The following is a 24,450-nucleotide window of genomic DNA, read 5'->3' as shown; positions in this document are numbered from 1 at the left end:
TTTACCAAAAAAATAAACAGTTTTCGTCTTTTGAGCTTCTATTCATGAAATCTATGCAAACTACTCAATCACTTTTTATAGCTACTGTTTACAGGCCTCCTGGGCCATATACAGCGTTCCTCACGGAGTTCCCTGAATTCCTATCGGACCTTGTAGTCATGGCAGATAATATTCAAATTTTTGGTGACTTTAATATTCACATGTACAAGTCCACAGACCCACTCTGTCACGACTTCTGCCGAAGTCGTTGCCTCTGCTTGTTCGGGCGTTGCTCGGCGGTCGACGTCACCGGTCTTCTAGCCATCATTGATCCATTTTTCATTGATTTTGTCTTGTCTTCCTACACACCTGGTTTCAATCCCATTCATTACATGTTGTGTATTTAACCCTCTGTTTCCCCTCATGTCTTTGTCAGAGATTGTTTTATGTCAGTGTTTATGTTTGTATAGGTGCGCGACGGGTCCTCGTACCCATGTTTATTATGTATGTACATTTAGTGTTTGGAGCATGTTTAGTGGACATATATTAAAAAGACTCCATTACACTCGTTTTACTCTCCTGCGTCTGACTTCCCTGCCACCTATACACACGACTCTGACACACTCCAAAAGGCTTTCGGAGCCATCATCGACTCAGTGGGTTTTGTCCAACATGTCTCCGGACCTACTCACTGCCACAGCCATACTCTGGACCTAGTTTTGTCCCTTGGAATAAATGTTGTGGATCTTAATGTTTTTCCTCATAATCCTGGACTATCGGACCCCCATTGTATTATGTTTGCAATCGCAACAAATAATCTGCTCAGACCCAAACCAAGGATCATCAAAAGTCATTGCTATAAATTGTCGGACAACCCAAAGATTCCTAGATGCCCTTCCAGACTCCCTCCGCCTACCCAAGGGCGTCAAAGTACAAAAATCAGTTAACTCAGTTAACCTAACTGAGGAACTCAATTTAACCTTGCACAATACCCTAGATGCAGTCGCACCCCTAAAAACAAAAAACATTTGTCATAAGAAATACCCGAGCTCTGAAGCAAGCTTCCAGAAAATTGGAACGTAAAAGGCGCCACATCAAACTGGAAGTCTTCCGACTAGCTTGGAAAGACAGTACCGTGCAGTATCAAAGAGCCCTCACTGCTGCTCGATCATCCTATTTTTCCAACTTAATTGAGGAAAATAAGAACAATCCGAAATTCCTTTTTGATAATGTCGCAAAGCTAACTAAAAAGGAGCATTCCCCAAGAGAGGATGGCTTTCACTTCAGCAGTGATAAATTCATGAACTTCTTTGAGGAAAAGATCATGATCATTAGAAAGCAAATGACGGACTCCTCTTTAAATCTGCGCATTCCTCCAAAGCTCAGTTGTCCTGAGTCTGCACAACTCTGCATGGACCTAGAATCAAGGGAGACACTCAAGTGTTTTAGTACTATATCTCTTGACACAAAATAATCATGGACTCTAAACCTTCAAGCTGCGTACTGGACCCTATTCCGACTAAACTACTGAAAGAGCTGCTTCCTGTGCTTGGCCCTCCTATGTTGAACATAGTAAACGGCTCTCTATCCACCGGATGTGTACCAAACTCACTAAAAGTGGCAGCAATAAAGCCTCTCTTGAAAAAGCCAAACCTTGACCCAGAAAATATAAAGAACTATCGGCCTATATCAACTCTTCCATTCCTCTCAAAAAATGTTGAAAAACCTGCTGCGCAGCAACTCACTGCCTTCCTGAAAACAAACAATGTATACGAAATGCATCAGTCTGGTTTTAGACCCATTCATAGCACTGAGACTACACTTGTGAAGGTGGTAAATTACCTTTTAATGGCGTTCGACCGAGGCTCTGCATCTGTCCTCGTGCTCCTAGACCTTAGTGCTGCTTTTGATACCATCGATCACCACATTCTTTTGGAGAGATTGGAAACCCAAATTGGTCTACACGGACAAGTTCTGGCCTGGTTCAGATCTTATCTGTCGGAAAGATATCAGTTTGTCTCTGTGGATGGTTTGTCCTCTGACAAATCAACTGTAAATTTCGGTGTTCCTCAAGGTTCCGTTTTAGGACCACTTTACTTTTCACTGTATATTTTACCTCTTGGTGATGTCATTCGGAAACATAATGTTAATTTTCACTGCTATGCAGATGACACACAGCTGTACATTTCGATGAAACATAGTGAAGCCCCAAAATTGCCCTCACTGGAAGCCTGTGTTTCAACATAAGGAAGTGGATGGCTGCAAAAGTTCTATTTTTAAACTCGGAAAAAACAGAGATGCTTGTTCTAGGTCCCAAGAAACAAAGAGATCTTCTGTTGAATCTGACAATTAATCTTGATGGTTGTACAGTCGTCTCAAATGAAACTGTGAAGGACCTCGGCGTTACTCTGGACCCCGATCTCTCTTTTGACGAACATATCAACACTGTTTCAAGGACAGCTTTTTTCCATCTACGTAAAATTGCAAAAATCAGGAACTTTCTGTCCAAATATTATGCAGAAAAATGAATCCATGCTTTTGTCACTTCTAGGTTAGACTACTGCAAAGCTCTACTTTCCGGCCACCCGGCTAAAGCACTAAATAAACTTCAGTTAGTGCTAAACACGGCTGCTAGAATCTTGACTAGAACCAAATAATTTGATCATATTACTCCAGTGCTAGCCTCCCTACACTGGCTTCCTGTCAAGGCAAGGGCTGATTTCAAGGTTTTACTGCTAACCTACAAAACATTACTTGGGCTTGCTCCTACCTATCTTTCCGATTTGGTCCTACTGTACATACCTACATGTACGGTACGGTCACAAGACGCAGGCCTCCTTACTGTCCCTTGAATTCCTAAACAAATAGCTGGATGCAGGGCTTTCTCATATAGAGCTCAATTTTTATGGAATGGTCTGCCTACCCATGTGAGAGATGCAGACTCGATATCAACCTTTAAGTCTTAATTGAAGACTCATCTAGATCCTATGATTGAGTGTAGTCTGGCCCAGGAGTGTAAAGCTGAATGGAAAGGCACTGGAGAAACGAACCGCCCTTGCTGTCTCTGCCTGGCCGGTTCCCCTCTCGCCACTGGGATATTCTCTCTCTCTCTATCTCTCTCTCTCTCTCTCATCTTTAACATACAATCTGTAGAAATGATTAGAATAGAAAGGTTCAGAACTTTTGTGAAACATCTCAGAACAGTGGAAAAATATATGGCAGCTAGAAATCAAAACTGGATGGTCTTCAGAGATAGATGGGAGTGGTTGAGGGTAGCTGAAGGCTGGGACTAAAAACAAACAAAATATAACGAATGCAAAATATACTGTATCCGTAAAATGTATATAGTATGTATAAACTGGAAGTAGAAGCTTAAGTATTGTTGTTAATTACTCCAATTAGCAGAGGGGTGGTAGGGTTAGGGGCAAATAATAAAGATAGAACAAAAATATATGGGGGATTGGAAATGATGCAGACAATTACACTGATAGAAGCCACAATCTGCAATATTATAGCTGATCTGCTCCTTAAAAAAATAATAACATTCAAAAAATTCAAATAGCTTGATGACGAGTTAGTTATTTGAATCAGCTGTATTTCAGTCAGCTTGAATCACATGCAGCAAATTTTGTGCATTAACATTGATGAAGGAGTGAACAGCACACAACTTACAGGAACAACTTGTTGGTCAATTTCCTGATATGCCGGCTCAAAACAAAGGAGAGAATGTTGAATGAATGAACGTGTGCCACATTTGGTGCTTTTATCACAAACTGAATGTTTATTACGCTTAGGCATCCAACTATTGAGGAATAGCCGTTCGAGGGGTGGTGCTGTTAACTCTATTCAATCATGTTAAAGCATTCAAAGTCCTGTGGACAGTTTGGATGCCCTCATGTGTTCTCAGTCAAGATAGATATGCTACCCAGTTATTGTTGCCAAACAAATGGATCTAAAAGTGGTGTTACATATTATCCAGATATGCTCTTTGAATTGAGGCCCAATCACTTCAGGCCCAATCACACTACAATAATATATTCTAACGACAATGAGATCATTATTGGCTTTGGCAGGGATTACAGAAGAAATGGGTAAAACATGCATGCGGATGTCTGCCATAACATCAAACAGATTAATTCATACAATGGCTTTCTCCAGTCGATAGGTCCTAAAACTCACTTGGCCCTTGTCCTTTAGCCTCTTTGTGGTCAATTTTAGGCTAAGTGGTGTTAGTTGTACTCCAATTCCACTACTCCTTACCTAAGGGAGTGTAACGATTCTCTTCTTGTGAAGTAGAGGCGGACCAAAGCGCAGCGTGGTGGTTGTTCATTGTAATTTATTGACGACACTATACATGAACAAACTAACGAAAAAACAAGAAACGTGAGAACTCAAAACAGCCCTGTCTGGTGCAAACACAAAAACAGGAACAATCACCCACAAACACACAGTGAAACCCAGGCTACCTAAATATGGTTCCCAATCAGAGACAATGACGAACACCTGCCTCTGATTGAGAACCATATCAGGCCGAACATAGAACTAGACAAACTAGACATGAAACATAGAATGCCCACTCAGATCACACCCTGACCAACCACAACATAGAAATATACAAAGTAAACTATGGTCAGGGTGTGACAGTACCCCCCCCCCAAGGTGCGGACTCCGGCCGCAAAACCTGAACCTATAGGGGAGGGTCTGGGTGGGCATCTGTCCGCGGAGGCGGCTCTGGCGCTGGACGTGGACCCCACTCCATAATAGTCTTTGTCCACCTCCTTAGCGTCCCTAGATAGGTGACCCTCCTAAGAGACAGCTCGGGACAGAGGGACAGCTGCTCGGGACAGAGGGACAGCTGCTCGGGACAGAGGGACAGCTGCTCCGGGCGGAGGGGCTCTAGCGGCCCCTGGCTGACTGGCGGCACTGGTGGCCCCTGGCTGACTGGCGGCCCCTGGCTGACTGGCGGCGCTGGCGCTGGGCTGACTGGCGGCACTGGCGGCCCCTGGCTGACTGGCGGCACTGGCGGCCCCTGGCTGACGGGCGGCACTGGCGGCCCCTGGCTGACGGGCGGCACTGGCGGCCCCTGGCTGACGGGCGGCACTGGCGGCCCCTGGCAGACGGGCGGCACTGGCGGCTCCTGGCAGACGGGCGGCACTGGCGACGCTGGGCAGACGGGCGGCACTGGCGGCGCTGGGCAGACGGGCGGCACTGGCGGCGCTGGGCAGACGGGCGGCACTGGCGGCGCTGGGCAGACGGGCGGCGCTGGCGGCGCTGGGCAGACGGGCGGCGCTGGGCAGACGGGCGGCGCTGGGCAGACGGGCGGCGCTGGCGGCGCTGGGCAGACGGGCGGCGCTGGCGGCGCTGGGCGGCGCTGGCGGCGCTGGGCAGACGGGAAGCTCCGATGGCGCCGGGCAGGCGGGAGGCTCCGGCAGAGGCGCCGGACAGGCGGGAGGCTCCGGCAGAGGCGCCGGACAGGCGGGAGGCTCCGGCAGAGGCGCCGGACAGGCGGGAGGCTCCGGCAGAGGCGCCGGACAGGCGGGAGGCTCCGGCAGAGGCGCCGGACAGGCGGGAGGCTCCGGCAGAGGCGCCGGACAGGCGGGAGGCTCCGGCAGAGGCGCCGGACAGGCGGGAGGCTCCGGCAGAGGCGCCGAACAGGCGGGAGGCTCCGGCAGAGGCGCCGAACAGGCGGGAGGCTCCGGCAGAGGCGCCGGACAGACGGGAGGCTCCGGCAGCGCTGGAGAGGAGGAAGGCTCTGGTAGCGCCGGAGAGGCGGGAGACTCCGGCAGCGCTGGAGAGGAGGAAGGCTCTGGACGGATGGGCCGGAGAGACAGCCTGGTACGGGGAGCTGCCACCGGAGGGCTGGGGTGTGGAGGTGGTGACGGATAGACCGGGCCGTGCAGGCGCACTGGAGCTCTTGAGCACCGAGCCTGCCCAACCTTACCCGGTTGAATGGTCCCGGTCGCCCTGCCAGTGCGGCGAGGTGGAATAGCCCGCACTGGGCTATGCAGGCGAACCGGGGACACCGTGCGCAAGGCTGGTGCCATGTAAGCCGGCCCAAGGAGACGCACTGGAGACCAGATGCGTAGAGCCGGCTTCATGGCACTTGGCTCGATGCCCACTCTAGCCCGGCCGATACGCGGAGCTGGAATGTACCGCACCGGGCTGTGCACCCGCACTGGGGACACCGTGCGCTCCACAGCATAACACGGTGCCTGCCTGGTCTCTCTAGCCCACCGGTAACCACAGGAAGTTGGCTCAGGTCTCCTACCTGGCGTAGCCATACTCCCTGTTAGCCCCCCCCCCAAGAAATTTTTGGGGCTGACTCCCGGGCTTCCATCCACGACGCCGCGCTGCCTCCTCATACCAGCGCCTCTCCGCTTTCACCGCCTCCCGTTCTTCCTTGGGGCGGCGATACTCTCCTGGCTGAGCCCAAGGTCCTTTACCGTCTAATTCGTCCTCCCATGTCCATACCGCCTCGCGCTGCTCCTGCTGCTGCTTTTTCCTTTGCCCAGTACCACACCGCTTGGTCCTGTTGTGGTGGGTGATTCTGTAACGATTCTCTTCTTGTGAAGTAGAGGCGGACCAAAGCGCAGCATGGTGGTTGTTCATTGTAATTTCTTGACGACACTATACATGAACAAACTAACGAAAAAACAAGAAACGTGAGAACTCAAAACAGCCCTGTCTGGTGCAAACACAAAAACAGGAACAATCACCCACAAACACACAGTGAAACCCAGGCTACCTAAATATGGTTCCCAATCAGAGACAATGACGAACACCTGCCTCTGATTGAGAACCATATCAGGCCGAACATAGAACTAGACAAACTAGACATGAAACATAGAATGCCCACTCAGATCACACCCTGACCAACCACAACATAGAAATATACAAAGTAAACTATGGTCAGGGTGTGACAGGGAGGAGGATAATGGGCCTAGGAATTGCCAGGGATCTCACAATATGATAATATCACAATACTTAGGTGTCAATGTGATATGTATTGCGATTATCACAATTCTGTATGTATTGCGATTCGACAATGTGATTTTACTGCGATTGGATGTTCCACACATATTACTCATTATATGTCTGAGAGAGACGACAGAGAGCATGAGAACATTTGTTTTAAAGCAGGTACAGCCGACTACCGCTAGCTAACGCTATCTATAATTTAAAAATAATAAAAATAATCAATACTTAATATTGCAATATGTAACTGTATAGATATTTCCCTCATCACTACAGGACAAGCAGTAATAACAATCTGCTATGGTAAGATTGGCCTCCTCCTACTGTCTCTGTTGCTACATGACACTACACCTCCTCACATGCCTTCCACCCTATAGATAGCACTGGGGGCTCACACTACAGTTCCTCACTGCTGCTTGTTGGGCTAGGCCCATGGCACTTTCTGCTTAGTCTCGAAAACCCGATCCTAGGCAACACAGTGATTAGGGTCTGGTTTCAATGATGGACTCTTTTGGCATAGAGGAACTACATCACTGTGTACAATGATAAGGGGGGGGGGGGGATCAGGGCTCTCCCAACAAATACCAAGGCAGCCATCCAGCCGGTCACAATTCAAAAACAAAGTTTGTGCGCAAAACCTTTGCAGTGGTTTTAGTTAAGGTAGTTGATGCCAACTAGCCACTTGCAAACAGCACTCATTAAAAATAACTTCTGTGATCTCCATCTTGCTAGCTACTATTCTGCATTTTATTCCAGGGGATAAAGTAGCGACGTAGGAAGTGACGTAGGTTCTCTATGCCAAAAGAGTCCATCATTGAAACCAGACCATAGTCACTGTGTTGCCTAGGATTGCGTTTTTACCCCTCCTGAGGGAGTTTACTAAAACCAAATTGAACCAGCTAAGTGTGAAATTGGGAAAGACACATTCTAGAAACAATTTCTTGAAGTTATTAGCATAGTATTTACTGGCATTAGGCCAGTAAATACTATGTTTACGGAGCACCACACACCCCACTACTACACCAGGCACAGCCAGATACGGGCTAGGCCTAGTGTCAGCCTCGTGGCTTAGTGGAGTTGCACAAAGCATTGAATTTCACTATTCTGGGGTTTCCGGTTTCTGCTAAGGATGTTTGGCTGCAAAGCATATTCTCTTTGGATTGTTTCCTTTGCAATGGGTGAAAACAAAATACAAGCTCATTTCAGTCCAACTAACAATAAGGCAATCTCAAAATAGACACACTAAATATTGGCTAAGAGGGTAAAACAGGAGCAAGAGCCATAACTTTGATGAGGACGAGTGGAAATGTGCAGAATCAATCTGAATCTACTGTATGACAGAGTTTATTCAAGTAAACAGAAGCTTGAGGTAACCTATGAATAACCCCAACTGAGACAGACATAGACACAGGTTGGTACATGCTCGAACTGTACATTGGCATTGACTTACAGCATGACCAAGAAGCATCCAAACTCATGGAACAATGTAAAGGTATCTGTTCAGCTGAGAAATTAATGTAGCCTTTATAGATATATATATATATATATATATATATATATATATATAAATGTTTTTTTTGTTGTGGTATAAGAGGTACAACAAACATTTAGATGTTACTCAACAAAGAATAATGGGTTACAAGATGGAAATGTCAGATTCAGCCCATGAGGGTAGGGGTGGTTTAATTAGCTATTGTGGAATGAACAGTGATGACATACAAAGATCTCTTTGTGAACTCCTTCTACGCCAGACATTCTAGCCAAATGCTGCTGAGAATGCTGTGAATGCGGAATCTTTTTTCAAGGCCATAATCTCTGCTACCATCTACGGGCCTTCCATGCACTGAACACCCCACACGTGCACAGAAGCACACACACAAGCACACACACACACAGAAGCACGTGCACACGTGCGCTAGGCCAGTCCTGGTTAATCTTTTCACTGGATTAGTGGAATAAGGCCTTGGCCCAGTAATGGGCACTGACTGTATTGTTGATATATCACTGGGAACTGTGTCTGTGAGTGGTAGGTGCAGATTTTTACAACCCACCTCAGGAGGATCAAACTTAAGTCAGAACTGCCTCCTGTGGTTACTGCTGGGGGGTTGTTCTTAAGAGCTAAGGTAATGTAGTGGCTTGATGTCAGACTGGAACCTAGCAAATATTGACCTCAATACTGACAAACCACTTATGCTGAGTTTAGACAAGGGGTGCAAAAAACGTCATACCAGTCGTTATAGCAGGACAAGAAAGCAAGAAAGAGGGTGACAGGAAGCAAGGCAGCACGACAGTATGCGTTGCTATGGTGATTTCAGTAAACAAACAAATATTTGAATTCTGGAGGAAATTCAGTCTACCGTGGTGCCTGACAGTATTCACCGCCAGCCTCAACGGCATTTACCGTCGTGCTCTGATTGAAAACAATGACTTCCGGTTTGCCGTGTACCTCGTACCATCTAAAAGCATTAGAGATCGGAACACAATTAAACTGATGGTGGCTGACGTGGTGGCTGACGGCAAGCAGTACCAGAACGCCAAGTCAAGGTCCAAAAGACTTCTAAACAGCTTCTACCCCCAAGCCCCAAGACTCCTAAACAGCTAATCAAATGGCTACCCAGACTATTTGCATTACCCCCCCCCCCCCCCATTGTGTTTCTCCTTCACCCAAATCCAGATAGCAGATGTTCTTAAAGAGCTGCAAAACATGGACCCGTACAAATCAGCTGGGCTAGACAATCTGGACTAGAGATCGACCAATTATGATTTTTTCAACACCGATACCGATTTTTGGAGGACCAAAAAAAAAGCTGATACCGATGAATCGGCCTATTTTTTGTATTTATTTGTAATAATGACAATTACAACAATTCTGAATGAACACTTATTTTAACTTATGATACATCAATAATACATCAATAATATAATACATCAATAACATAAATTTAGCCTCAAATAAATAATGAAACAATGAAACATGTTCAATTTGGTTTAAATAATGCAAAAACAAAGTGTTGGAGAAGAAAGTAAAAGTGCAATATGTGCCATATAAGAAAGCTAACGTTTAAGTTCCTTGCTCAGAACATGAGAACATATAAAAGCTGGTGGTTCATTTTAACATGAGTCTTCAATATTCCCAGGTAAAAAGTTTTAGGTTGTAGTTATTATAGGAATTATAGGACTATTTCTCTCTATACCATTTGTATTTCATATACCTTTGACTATTGGATGTTCTTATAGGCACTTTAGTATTGCCAGTGTAACAGTATAGCTTCCATCCCTCTGGGCTCGAACCAGGAACACATCGACAACAGCAACCCTCGAAGCAGCGTTACATGCAGAGCAAGGGGAATAACTACTCCCAAGTCTCAGAGCGAGTGACATTTGAAACGCTATTAGCACGCACCTCGCTAACTAGCTAGCCATTTCACATCGGTTACACCAGCCTAATCTCGGGAGTTGATAGGCTTGAAGTCATAAACAGCGCAATGCTTGAAGCACAGCGAAGAGCTGCTGGCAAAACGCACGAAAGTGCTGTTTGAATGAATGCTTACGAGCCTGCTGGTGCCTACCATCGCTCAGTCAGACTGCTCTATCAAATCATAGACTTAATTATAATATAATAACACACAGAAATACAAGCCTTAGGTCATTAATATGGTCGAAACTGGAAACTATAATTTAGAAAACAAAACATTTATTCTTTCAGTGAAGTGCGGAACTGTTCCGTATTTTATCTAACGGGTGGCATCCCTAAGTCTAAATATTCTTGTTACATTGCACAAACATTCAAAGACAGGAACAATCACCCACCAAACACTCAACGAATATGGCTGCCTAAATATGGTTCCCAATCAGAGACAACGATAAACACCTGCCTCTGATTGAGAACCACTCCAGGCAACCATAGACTTTTCTAGACAACTATACTACACCACAATCCCATAACCTACAAAAAAACCTAGACAAAACACACCACATAAATAACCCATGTCACACCCTGGCCTGACCAAAATAATAAAGAAAACACAAAATACTAAGACCAGGGCGTGACATGGGTTATTTATGTGGTGTGTTTTGTCTAGGTTTTTTTTGTAGGTTATGGGATTGTGGTGTAGTATAGTTGTCTAGAAAAGTCTATGGTTGCCTGGAGTGGTTCTCAATCAGAAGCAGGTGTTTATCGTTGTCTTTGATTAGGAACCATATTTAGGCAGCCATATTCTTTGAGTGTTTTGTGGGTGATTGTTCCTGTCTTTGTTTGCACCAGATAGTGGTTTGAGCTTTATTAAATATGTTTAATAATAACCACGCTGCATTTTGGTCCTCTCTTTCCACGGAAGAAAACCTTAACAATACAAAATAATATATGTAAAGATAAGATTAATAAATCAAGAATAGTGTGATGGGTGTAGGGTGATAACAATATTAGCCTATCACTTGTGAATGATGCCCAGCATAAGGCAAGAAATAAATACATTTTTTGCCAACTTTTTCAAATCATAGTCCCACACCTCATGTAGCCCATCCCATAGGCCTATATGTTTGATAAGGTTTGTGTCACAACTAAAGTGACCAAATAACTTCTTAAAATTAAGCACATTCATCTGCTTTACAAGGGATGTAGAGACTAACTGTCATACATAAAGAGTGTGTGAGTTTCAAGTTTGGGGGAGAATTTTCACCATAAAAATGCACCTTTAAAATAAAAGCATAACATGCAAAATTGCATTTGCGGTCTCTTTTGAGAATGGTGTTTTTCCACTAATGGAACATTTTCACTTATAGCCTACTACCATGTGCACATTGCTGAGCTTATAATGTGAATAAATAAACTAATAGTTTATCAACATTTAAAGCTAAACGTTCTAATCTGTTGCGTCAGCCACAATGCTTTTTTTATGTATTCATTTGGGATCTATTGCATCCCACAATAGTCTCTATTGCATCCCACAATAGTCCCAGACTATGTTTGGAATATTTGTTTCACGCACAGAATAGGTAAACTTTTGTACTATGGGGGATAGTAGACTGACATTGACACATTTTGCTGTTCATTAGGCCTACTCATCTTGTTGGCTGACGAAAAGTACATGTGGACAGTTCAATATGCACCTCGGAATTGTATAAGGACACGCGCAGTTGCGTCCAATATATATCTTCACTTGTAGCCTGTGAGAACGACCCAATCACGTGATGCAGACCCATGTGAGAGGTGCTTCGTAGCGCGCAGCACTCAGGGAGAAGGGTACAACACAGCACACCGGGCCAAGGGCACAATGGCCACAAAAGGCATGGATCTTTTTAGGGTGCATTACGGCCACACAAAGGGGATGCAGTCGTGAAATTCGAGGCAGTATCAAGTGCTTGTCAAATTGTGAATGAGAGACTGATAAAGTGTGTACAGCCTGCGCAAAAAAACTAAGAGAGCATCACTAGAGTTGCATCATGCAGCTTTACAATGTATTACAAATCTAAGCATATAACTCTAAATTAAGCATATAGGAGGACCTATTTCTTTGTTAACCGCTCAACACAGAATAGCCTCGTGCACACTCCCTCAAATCATTTGGAGAAAATATCCTTTCCATTTTATTCAGCTTTGTTCAATTGTATTTTTCATACTATAAAATAATATAAAATAATGCCACGGAATTCTAAGCAAATCTTGTCTGCTAAATGAACTAGTGTAGCCCACAGCCATTTGGCATAGCCAGATCAGGACAACTATGCAACTCTGTTCTTCTGAAATAGACTACATTTTCTTCATATCATGCTTCTTTAGACCTGTCTAAAATAAATGACGGATTCATTGTGAAGGTGTAGGCTATATTACATGGCTGTATTAGACTTTTTAAAATGTAGATGTTACAAAGGTCTGCATCAGTGGCTTGTAGGCTGTGTGTGGAAGCCAGGAAATGCTAAATGTGTTTATGTTAATTAACGTCAATTACCAAAAGACCAACAGTTATTTATTTGACAATCACTGGGCTGACAAATTTTCGTGACCGCCACAGCCCTACGTGGCAACACTAATCCCTGCAACTCAAAATACTGCATGGCTGGCATTCTGAAATGTCCTCTTGTAGACGCCTGGTTAGTTGTGAGATATGCACCGCTAACACCCTCCCGAAAACAACAATGAGAGCAAAAGTACACAGTGGACACGGCAATCTACTTTCAGATTCATTATAGAGCTTTGGGAAATTTCCATTAGGGCCTACGTGCTGTTTCTGTTTGTCTGTCTCTCACCCATACCTCCTCTTGAGTGTCTTACCACAATGCACAAGTGAGAGTCACAGAGACACTTTCCTCATTCACTCACTGTGATAACTGGAATGTAGTCTACCCAGTAGGTCTAGGCTACACACTGCTTTGATGTAGTGCATTGTTGGATTTCAATGCAGCTATGTCTGTGACGGTAACTGAATACCTTTGTAACTGATGGCTACGGATGAAGACCACCATGAGAAACATAAATTAGTTCAAACTTGTTTAAATTAAATCAAATTGTATTGGTCACATACACATGGGTGGCAGATGTTATTGCAAGTGTAGCGAAATGCTTGTAAATAGTCCTGCATTCCTTTTTCATTCATTTTTATTAACTTTATCTTCATGTAGATAAACTTGACCTAATTGTGGTACTGTTTACTAGTGATCATAAGCAATTGTTTTGCAAACGTAGTCTGTCCACATCTCTTCCTCATTCCAACTGTCGTTTGATGCTCAAGCAGCTAATCCGCTAGATGTGTGGGGATGTAGAAGCGCTAGCCTATAGGCTATGGCACTTCAGTAAAAAAAATGTTTGATGTGTGGACTTTCTATTATACAATGCATGTTTTCATTGCTTGCTTGTCTCTTTTAAAGCTGCAATACGTAACTTTTGAGGGCGACCCGACCAAATCCACATATAAAATGTGAGTTATAGATCTGTCATTCTCATTGAAAGCAAGTCTATGAAGCGGTAGATCTGTTCTATGTGCACTATTTCTATGCTTCCCGTTCTTAAGTTTAGTTTTTGTGTGGTTTACTTTCGGTTTTGTACTCCAGCTTCAAACTGCTGAAAATACTATATTTTTGGTTATGGAAAATATATTTCACAGCGGTTTAGATGGTACAATGATTCTTTACACTATACTTGCTTGTTTTGTCAGAAACTGAAATTAGGCAAACTATTAGAATTTTAGCAACCAGGAAATGGTGGAGCAATTTCAAAAAGTGCACCTTTAAAAAAGGTTGGATGTGTCTGACTATTCATGAATTATTAAACAGCAGCCGACAAAGTTGTTCTGACTCGGAGGTCTATAATGCACTAATGTTGTGCCAAATGGACAATGCTACCAATCCTATCCAACTTGGCATGATATAATTTGATACGGAATCTTTTCTTAATTTATAGACTAATCAACGCTGATAAAAAGGCTATGGACATGTTCCATGTATATGTTTCTATTTTAATGATTGTCAATTTCATCTTCATACTATCGCATAGCTGTCTCTCCCCTTCATACATTCCTTGTCAATTCATTATCTTATACCTTACTTTCGGAAAGGTTTTTTAATAAGTTTTAATAAGTTTTAACCTCTAATGACTCTCCATCCCGCATGAGGGAGCGTAATCATCGACTGACACTAATTAGCATAACGCAACGGACATAAATCTTCCTAGAAAATCTTCCTATTCATGAAAATGACAAGTGAAATATATTGAGACACAGCTTAGCCTTTTGTTAATCACCCTGTCATCTCAGATTTTCAAAATATGCTTTACAGCCAAAGCTAGACAAGCATTTGTGTAAGTTTATCGATAGCCTAGCATAGCATGTTGTCCAGCTAGCAGCAGGTAACTTGGTCACGTTTACCTTTGATGAGCTTAGGATGTTTTCACTCACGAGACTCCCAGTTAGATAGCCAATGTTCCCTTTTTCCAAAAATATTATTTTTGTAGGCGAAATAGCTCCGTTTGTTCTTCACATTTGGCTGAGAAATCCCCCGGAAATTGCAGTCGTGAAAACGCCGAAAAATATTCCAAATTAGCTCCATAATATCGACAGAAACATGGCAAACGTTGTTTATAATCAATCCTCAAGGTGTTTTTCAAATATCTATTCGATAATATATCCACCACGACAATTGGTTTTTCAGAAGGACCGATTGGAATAATGGCTACCTCTGTATTTTACGCGAGAATCACTCTGGGAGCCATCAGGTGACCAGTTACGCAATGTAGCCGCTTACGGGTATTCTTCAACATAAATGCGTAAAACTACGTCACAATGCTGTAGACACCTTGCTAATCTGGTTGATAGCCCATTCACTGCTCAATAGGGACGCATTGGAACGCAGCGCTTTCAAAACATGAGGCACTTCCGGGATTAAATTTTTCTCAGGCTTTCGCCTGCAATATCAGTTCTGTTATACTCTCAGACAATATTTTTACAGTTTTGGAAAATTTAGAGTGTTTTCTATCTTAAGCTGTCAATTGTATGCATATTCTAGCATCTTGTCCTGACAAAATATCCCATTTACTACGGGAACGTTATTTTTCCAAAAATGAAAATACTGCCCCCTATTTACAAAAGATTTTAAGGAAAGGATAAATATTTGCTTGAGTCTGACATACTGGTGGCTTTGATTGACGGGTCCTTTTACGTGGGTGTGCGTGTCAGTTCACTGATTCTCTCTATAGGCCTATATGTCCATTCAGAAAGTTCTCTAAAGTAGCCTGTCTGAACTCTTTAATAAGAATCAAACGCTCCTGTAATGATTTAATCTTGTAAAAGGCCTATTTTTTAGGAAAGGCTCTTTCTCACCAAGTCCGTTATTTTCGTCAGACACATTCGGAAGAAGAAGAAAAAATACGATAAGTGAATATCGTCCTCCAAAAATCAATCAATTATTTATTCGTAACTGGTTCGATTTTTACGTCTTCGCATGCGAAAATAAGATATTGACCAATAGAAATTGTTATCTGGGACACCGCCACTAACAGGCCATGCACTGCTACTGACAGGTTTGTGGATTCATGATGTGAATCAATAAATTCATTTCTCTCTGCCTGTTTTTTACGCTTGCAATGCATCAGTGCAGCAAGGTATCAATTTAGCCAATGTTATCACATCATACCAGAGCTAGGCTACACATCGCTCTCACCATTCAAACTTCCCTGCCAGTGCATTGCCAATGCTGTAGCCTATTTTATAGCCTTTCAGCAAGCAAGGGGATCGATCGATGCTTCTCTCCTAAAATAGGCCTATATTTGTTTTTAAAAATAGCTCGAAATATGTTTCAAACTATATTGCTGTTCATTGTCTATAAATAGGCCACTCGTTCAAGAGCTAGAAAGAGGAGGAAGAGATAGGTCAGTGGAGTGGCGTGAATTGTGCAAGAAGAAAACAGTGAAGACAGAGAGATATTTAAGATAGAAGTTAATTAATATATGAATGCATCATTCATATAGTCTATATATTATGCTACATATTATAGACCTGCTAAAGTGAATCTAGGTGACTACATGCTATAGGCAACCGTAAAATAAAAAAATATCTGCCGGCGTTTACCCTTATCAGTAAGTGGTTGCACAGATTTAGATAAAGCACTCAAATGAAAATGTTGTGTCAAAATTACCACCCATTGCTTTACTAAAATCAACGGCTGACCATTAGGCTATGGACAGGTTGATCAATAGGCTATGGACAGGTTGATCATTAGGCTATGGACAGGTTGATCAATAGGCTATGGACAGGTTAGTCAATAGGCTATGGACAGGTTGATCAATAGGCTATGGACAGGTTAGTCAATAGGCTATGGACAGGTTGATCAATAGGCTATGGACAGGTTAGTCAATAGGCTATGGACAGGTTGATCAATAGGCTATGGACAGGTTGATCAATAGGCTATGGACAGGTTGATCATTAGGCTATGGACAGGTTGGTCAATAGGCTATGGACAGATTGATCATTAGGCTATGGACAGGTTGTCATGCATGTGTTTCAATTTTCTAATGGTTGTCAATTTCATCTTCATGCCTATCACAGCTGTCTCTATATATCCCCCTGAAAACTTCCCCTGTCGATTTATATGATAGGCTACATTGATTTTGCATCATCCTATTATGTAGACAATTTTTTTTATATCTGACAGAAAGGAGTTGATGCTAAGGCAAGGTTTTTAATACATTTTTGGGAAAGGACTAATGTGATTTGCTTATGTTTGAGTGAGAAGCGCTGCAGGTGGCTTTGATGGTGTTTTAGGTGGGTGCGTATAATTTCACTAATTCTCTATGTCCATTCAAAACGTTTCCTAAAATGCCAGTTTTACATTTCTTCTTATTCAGTGGGGTGCAAGTGAATTAAATGTAGCCAAGCTCCTTTCATGATTCATCCAATAGGATGCATAGCCTCTAACCTAATATTTTTTACAGAGAATGACCACAGCATTGGTGCCGTTATGCAAATTGCCCGGAAAAGTGGAGAGAAAAACTTAGCGGACTTTCCAGTAGTCCATGTCCTTAGTCTGCTTGTCTTCAGCAAACTGTTTGCGGGCTTTCTTGTGCATCATCTTTACAAGAGGCTTCATTCTGGGACAACAGCCATGCAGACCAATTTGATGCGTATGGTCTGAGCACTGACAGGCTGAACCCCCAACCCTTCAACCTCTGCAGCAATGCTGGCAGCACAACCTCTGGATATGACGCTGAGCACGTGCACTCAACTTCTTTGGTCGACCATGGCGAGGCCTGTTTTGAGTGGAACCTGTCCAGTTAAACCGTTGTATGGTCTTGGCTAGAGGTCGACCGATTAATCGGAATGGCCAATTAATTAGGGACGATTTCAAGTTTTCATAACAATTGGAAAATTTTTTTAACTAGGCAAGTCAGTTAAGAACACATTCTTATTTTCAATGACGTCCTAGGAACGGTGGGTTAACTGCCTCGTTCAGGGGCAGAACGACAGATTTTCACCTTGTCAGCTCGGGAAATCCAATCTTGCAACCTTACAATTAACTAGTCCAACGCAGTAACAACCTGCCTCTCTCTCGTTGCACTCCACAAGGAGACTGCCTGTTACGCGAATGCAGTAAGCCAAAATAAGTTGCTAGCTAGCATTAAACTTCTCTTATAAAAAAACAATAAATCATAATCACTAGTTAACTACACATGGTTGATGATATTACTAGATATTATCTAGCTTGTCCTGCTAGATAGATATAATCTGACTGAGCATACAAGCATACAAGTATCTAAGTAGCAGACTGAGCGGTGGTAGGCAGAGCAGGCGCGTAAACATTCATTCAAACAGCACTTTCGTGCGTTTTGCCAGCTTCGTTGTGCATTGCGCTGTTTATGACTTCAAGCCTATCAACTCCCGAGATGAGGCTGGTGTAACCGAAGTGAAATAGCTAGCCAGTTAGCACGTGCTAATAGCGTTTCAAACGTCACTCGCTCTGAGCCTTCTAGTAGTTGTTTCCCTTGCTCTGCATGGGTAACACTGCTTTGATGGTGGCTGTTGTCGCTGTGTTTCTGGTTCGAACCCAGGTAGGAGCGAGGAGAGGGACGGAAGCTATACTGTTACACTGGCAATACTAAAGTGCCTATAAGAACATCCAATAGTCAAAGGTTAATGAAATACAAATGGTATAAACTTCCTGACTGATGTCTTGATGTTGCTTCAATATAGCCACATAATTTTCCATTCTTATGATGTCATCGATTTTGTGAAGTGCACCAGTCCCTCCTGCAGCAAAGCACCCCCACAACATGATGCTGCCACCCCCGTGCTTCACGGTTGGGATGGTGTTCTTTGGCTTGCAAGCCCCCCCTTTTTCCTCCAAACATAACGATGGTCATTATGGCTAAACAGTTCTATTTTTGTTTCATCAGACCAGAGGACATTTCTCCAGACCGTAGTCTGGCTTTTTTATGGCGGTTTTGGAGCAGTGCCTTCTTCCTTGCTGAGCGGCCTTTCAGGTTATGTTGATATATGACTCATTTTACTGTGAATATAGATACTTTTGTACCTGTTTCCTCCAGCATCTTCACAAGGTCCTTTGCTGTTGTTCTGGGATTGATTTGCACTTTTCTCAGCAAAGTAAGTTAATCTCTAGGAGACAGAGCGCGTCTCCTTCCTGAGCGGTATGACGGCTGCGTGGTCCCATGGTGTTTATACTTGGGTACTATTGTTTTTGTAGATGAACGTGGTACCTTCAAGTGTTTGGAAATTGCTCCCAAGGATGAACCAGACTTGTGGAGGTCTACAATGTTTTTTCTGAGGTCTTGGCTGATTTCTTTTGAGTTTCCCATGATGTCAAGCAAAGAGGCACTGAGTTTGAAGGTAAGCCTTGAAAAACATTCACAGGTACACCTCCAATTGACTCAAATGATGTCAATTAGCCTATCAGAAGCTTCTAAAGCCATGACATCATTTTCTGGAATTTTCCAAGCTGTTTAAAGGCACAGTCAACATAGTGTATGTAAACCTCTGACCTACTGGAATTGTGATACAGTGAATTATAAGTGAAATAATCTGTCTGTAAACAATTGTTGGAAAAAGTACATGTGTCATGCACAAAGTAGATGTCCTAACCGACTTGTTTGTTAATAAGAAATTTGTGGAGTGGTTGAAAAACTAGTTTTAATGTCTCCAACCTAAGTGTATGTAAACTTCTGACTTAAACTGTATGTATTACAAGCTTACTAGACCTACCACACATGCCTTTGATTTAGGCCTATACAGTGTAAAAAAACAGTAAGAACCCTTTCCTAATATTGAGTTGCACCTCTCCTTTTGCCCTCAGAATATCCTCAATTTGTTGGGGCATGGACTCTACAAGGTTTTGAAAGCTGGCCCATATTGACTCCAATGCTTCCCACAGTTGTCAAGTTGGCTTGATGTCCTTTGGGTGGTTGACCATTCTTGATACAGAAACTGTTGAGTGTGAAAAACCCAGCAGTGTTGTAGTTCTTGACACAAACCAGTGTGCCTTGCCCCTACTACCATAACCCGTTCAAAGGATCTTAAATCTTTTGTCTTGCCCATTAACCCTCAATGGCACACATCCATGTCTCAATTGTCATCCATGTCACATCCATGTCTCAAGGCTTCCTCATGCCGATTCTGTGGCAAAACGTTTAGTCTGTTGCAAAACATTTTGTTACAAACTGTTTACTCCAAACGGAAAACGCAAGCAAGAGTTTTCTATTAGACAAATTCAGGTAAGTCCCGTTTCGTTCCATTTGCGTCAGTTTGGTTCTTGAACGGTTTCCATAATGAATACACCCCAGGGGTGTAGGCTAATTATTAGTCCAAACAGTTAAAACAAAAATGTTGATTGGACATTAGGAACACCTGACAATTGAGACTTGGATTGTGTATGTGTGCCATTCAGAGGGTGAATGGGCAAGACAAAATATTTAAGTGCCTTTGAGCCAGGTATGCTAGTAGGTTCCAGGCGTACTGGTTTGAGTGAGTCAAGAACTGTAACACTGCTTTGGTTTCTGCACTCAACAGCGTGTATCAAGAATGGTCCACCACCCAAAGGACATTGAGCCAACTTGACACAACTGTGTGAAGCATTGGAGTCAACATGTGCCAGCATCCCTGTGGAACTCTTTCCATACCCCAGCGAATGGAGGCTGTTCTGAGGGCAAAAGGGGGTGCAACTCAATATTAGGAAGGTGTTCCTAATGTTTTGTACACTCAGTGTAAGTGATGAATGTAAAAATATCCCCAAACCATAGTAGTAGTTATACTAGGCTACAACAAATGTTTTATGTAGAGTATTTTTGACATTTGGAAAATAATCCTCGTAAACAAGGTGATGTTTAGGGTGGATATTTAAATGAAAGAAACCTAGATGACTTCAAAAGCCATAGTAGTAGTCTACGTACCTGTACCTGACAAAGTACCCTATTTTAAAAATATGAAAAGAGAAAAAAAACTCATACTATACATAAAACTGACATGAATGCATAATATTATTTTAAACTGGTTTCGGTCCAACCTGTTGAAATACTGAGACAAGTAATATTACACCATTACAACCATCATATTTGCAATGGCAACATTGACCTCTGGGGGTAGCACCACTTCACAGCAGCAGCATGGGAAGAAATAGGCATTTTGAAAAAAATCACACTGCCACTAATAACAATAACAGTCACTCAGGAACTAATAAACCAAATAATTGTTTAGCCATTTGAAAATTCTCACAAGACTTTTAAAGACAGCCTATTTCCCAGCTTTTACACAAGCATCAGAGTGAGTATGGTTATAGACAACAACTGACAATAACCAAAGGTTACTGTTACTAACAAACACATTAAATAGGGGAAATCCACAAATGTTCATGGGGATTACAGGTGTTAAATTAAAGCTACAGTCCAAAATTAGGTGAAATTAGTTAAATATAACTTACAAATGTCTCATGCTTAGTATAACTGTATCATATTGTCATAATGGAAGATCTCAGGCTCTAATAGTCCATTGTTTATGTTTTCCTATCATTTGAGTGTGAACAAACAGGCCCCGAAATATGTCTAATAACACTAGCTTGATCTATGAATTATAGGATGATGAGCTACGCTATTTCCCCAGGCTGACCAAGCCCAATCCCTCAGTTTACCAAACAGTGTCAGGATGTTGAAACGGCAGAATGTGCCTTTAATATTGGTTGACCTCTTTAAGCTAAGTTAACTTGTTGAGAAATGTCCAACGTTGCTTTATGAAACCACAGAGATGTCTTCTATATTGATGAAGCCCTGACATCAGTGAATGGATATGTTGATGATTCTCACAGCATCTAATGTCTGGTAAAATACGCTGTGAGAATCGTCAACATATCCATTCCATGATGTCATAACAACAACTAGGGAAGTAGCCTACCGTTAACGTTATCTGACACTGCCACGTGTTGAGTAGCAATGTTGAAATTGGTTTTAAATATCTGTAACCACGGCACAACTGTAGCATGAGTTTATTCAACAAGAAGTAACGGTGATATTACCACTAGTAAGTACAGCCAGTTGTAGATAACCTGTTATAACTGGAGTGAATAAGCTAACAGTTTGTGGGCTAGCGGTTGAAATTGCTATTTATCTCGTCCTTCTTACCAAAATGTGTATCATTCTCGGAGTAAACAACTAGCTAACTAGCAAGCTAATTTTAATTAACTTCAGTAAAGTCAAGGCAAAAAAAAATCATATTTCAGCATCCACACATGGCTATAGCCTAAGTTACGTGCCCATGTCTTTACTGTGGGTTAACATTAAAGTTGATTGATGCTCCTATTCAAACTACTGAACGTACCAAGAAAGCTAGCTATAATAATGTATGATCATCTTATTGCAATGTTTTGTCATTGATTGCTTACCATAGCGTGGTATCGTATAGATCTGGTGGCAGGTTGTGTCAATTCGGAATTTTCAGTTGCATCACCTTGTCTGAAGTCTTCCTCTTCGCGGAGTTTCTGTCCCTCCTCCTTTTTTTCTCAATCATTTTCTACGCCCACAAGGGGTCTTGAATTATGAGCTGCTGCGCGTGCATTGATCCAGCCACCTACATATAATACTAATAGGATAATTAAAATGATTCATTTAATATGATCTACATGGCCGCCACAACCTGTTTAATCAAAGTCCCATCCAAGACCCCATTTCTAGTAAGCTACCTTGTTCTTCACCGACCTGTTAGAATGGACATGTCTTGTCCTGTGGTGTAAATGAACACAACAAAGTAGCCTAGGCTAAACTTGTCCGGCTGAACTGAAACTGTGGAATAAATCAATGATTTTACCACCCCAACCTCCCCCTCAAACAAATGATGATGATGATAAGCGATAGCCTACTATCATGCATGATGATCACACTTTAGGTCATGTAGGTTTTCTGACATATTTTTGAAGCCTGCGTGCGTGCGTGCACATGCTGAGAACGAAATAGGTCCTTTGTGTGATAAATCGGTCTGCAAGAAACAGGAAAGCTTAAGCAATAGCCTACTATGCATTGTAATTTAGCCATCTTATATCATGGAATGAGCAATGACAATCTCAGGATAATATCAAATCTAATAGCTGTCTACAAGTATGTATGTATCATTCACAGGATGTCTTTGCCAATGTCAGTGGAGAGAGACAGCTGTGGCGTTCAAATGATGATGATGGCATCCACATGTCATTGAAGAGAGACAGCTATTTCATTCAGAAGAAGAGGTTAAGAAAATGAGTAGGCTAAAGGATGAAATCTAATTCAGCGATAGATAATGCTTTACCTCGTTGTTAAAACAGGCGGGAGGCTGAGTCGTAGGGGATTTCAGAGAAGGCAGTGCAGTGCGCTGCGTAGTGGCAAGTTTCGACAATACAGTCTGGGGAGAGAGAGAGGCTTCCCATTGTATTACATGGGCCCTGTTCCCTGTTGTAATACTTATAAAATGCAGCTTTGCTTCGTTCCAGCGCTTGCTCTAGCCGTTTTGACGGCCGTAAAAGGGTATTTGGTTGGGGTGCCCTCCACCTCGCTGCAAAACATTTTTAGGTGAGAACCATTTCATTTCCTGCAATTCAACACATTTTGCCATGGGGAATAAAGAAAATGTTGCCGTTTTAAAGCAAGATTTCTGCAATTCTACCTACTAATTCGCAAAGGGGCAGGGATTAACAAAAGCAATCTCTGTTTTACAGCAAATTTCCTGCAATTACCCATTTTGACATTGGGTGGAGAGCAGTGGGGAACCGCCTGGGTCCTCTACACCCTCAGAGAGGGACTAAGAATAAATACACATTTTTTAAAATCTTTATTAAACTAGGCAAGTCAGTTAGGAACAAATTCTTATTTTCAATGATGTCCTGGGAACAGTGGGTTAACTGCCCTGTTCAGTGGCAGAATGACAGATTTTTGCCAGTCAGTTTGGGGATTCGATCTTGCAACCTTTCGGTTACTAGTGCAACACTAACCGCTAGGCTACCTGCCACCCCATAAAACTGTATATATTATAATTTGTAATTTTGTCTTAATTGTAAGGATCTTCCTATTGAATTTATTCAGTTTGTGTTGGAAAAAGAAGGGTTAATATCTGAGAGAAAAAAATATCTGAATTTTTCTTTGGCCATCTCTTGGTAGAAATAATCAAGCTGGGCTCAATGCTCATTGGCTAGGCCCTCAGGCTTTGAATAGAAAACAACAGCCAATGACATTGACTTAAAATAAAGCAGTATTTTGGAATGACAGTAGAATCAACCAATCACAAATTGTCTTGTAATAGGTGGGACAATTGTATGATGCCTCAAGGCCCTCTACAGGGCCTAAGAATACGTCACTTATTCAGAGCCAATAACGAGCCTTATCTTGTTTTCTCACGCTTGAGCCTAGTATGTAACGATGGTGATGGAAACTGCAGAGAGAGTAATTGAGGACGATGTCGTGGCTAAAGTGTTAGCATCGCCCTTTTCAAGACTAGCTTTTAATGAAAAGTTCAATCTTGTACAGACCGGGAGACCCAACTCCTGCAC

The 24,450-nt window shown here is 42.6% G+C and overlaps 1 protein-coding gene across 8 annotated transcripts in view; it reads right to left on the bottom strand.

Annotated features, from left to right (window-relative positions):
• Nucleotides 1-23,288, bottom strand: part of LOC110508726 (sodium- and chloride-dependent glycine transporter 1) — an 89,601-nt gene extending 66,313 nt beyond the window's left edge. For 5 of the 8 annotated variants that reach the window (XM_090226084.1, XM_090226094.1, XM_090226088.1 and 2 more), the window contains exon 1: nt 22,321-23,271. The gene's annotated coding sequence lies outside the window, so the exon portion shown is untranslated. Of the gene's footprint in view, nt 1-22,320 lie in introns of all 8 variants that reach the window. The other 3 variants (XM_036966945.2, XM_036966942.2, XM_036966943.2) reach the window with 3 other exon arrangements.
• Between the last annotated feature and the right edge of the window lie 1,162 nt (nt 23,289-24,450).

This window comes from Oncorhynchus mykiss, chromosome 28, assembly GCF_057628025.1.
Source record: "Oncorhynchus mykiss isolate SJ-2025 chromosome 28, ASM5762802v1, whole genome shotgun sequence".
Lineage (NCBI taxonomy): Eukaryota > Metazoa > Chordata > Actinopteri > Salmoniformes > Salmonidae > Oncorhynchus > Oncorhynchus mykiss.
This window is presented reverse-complemented; position numbering and strand designations above follow the sequence as displayed.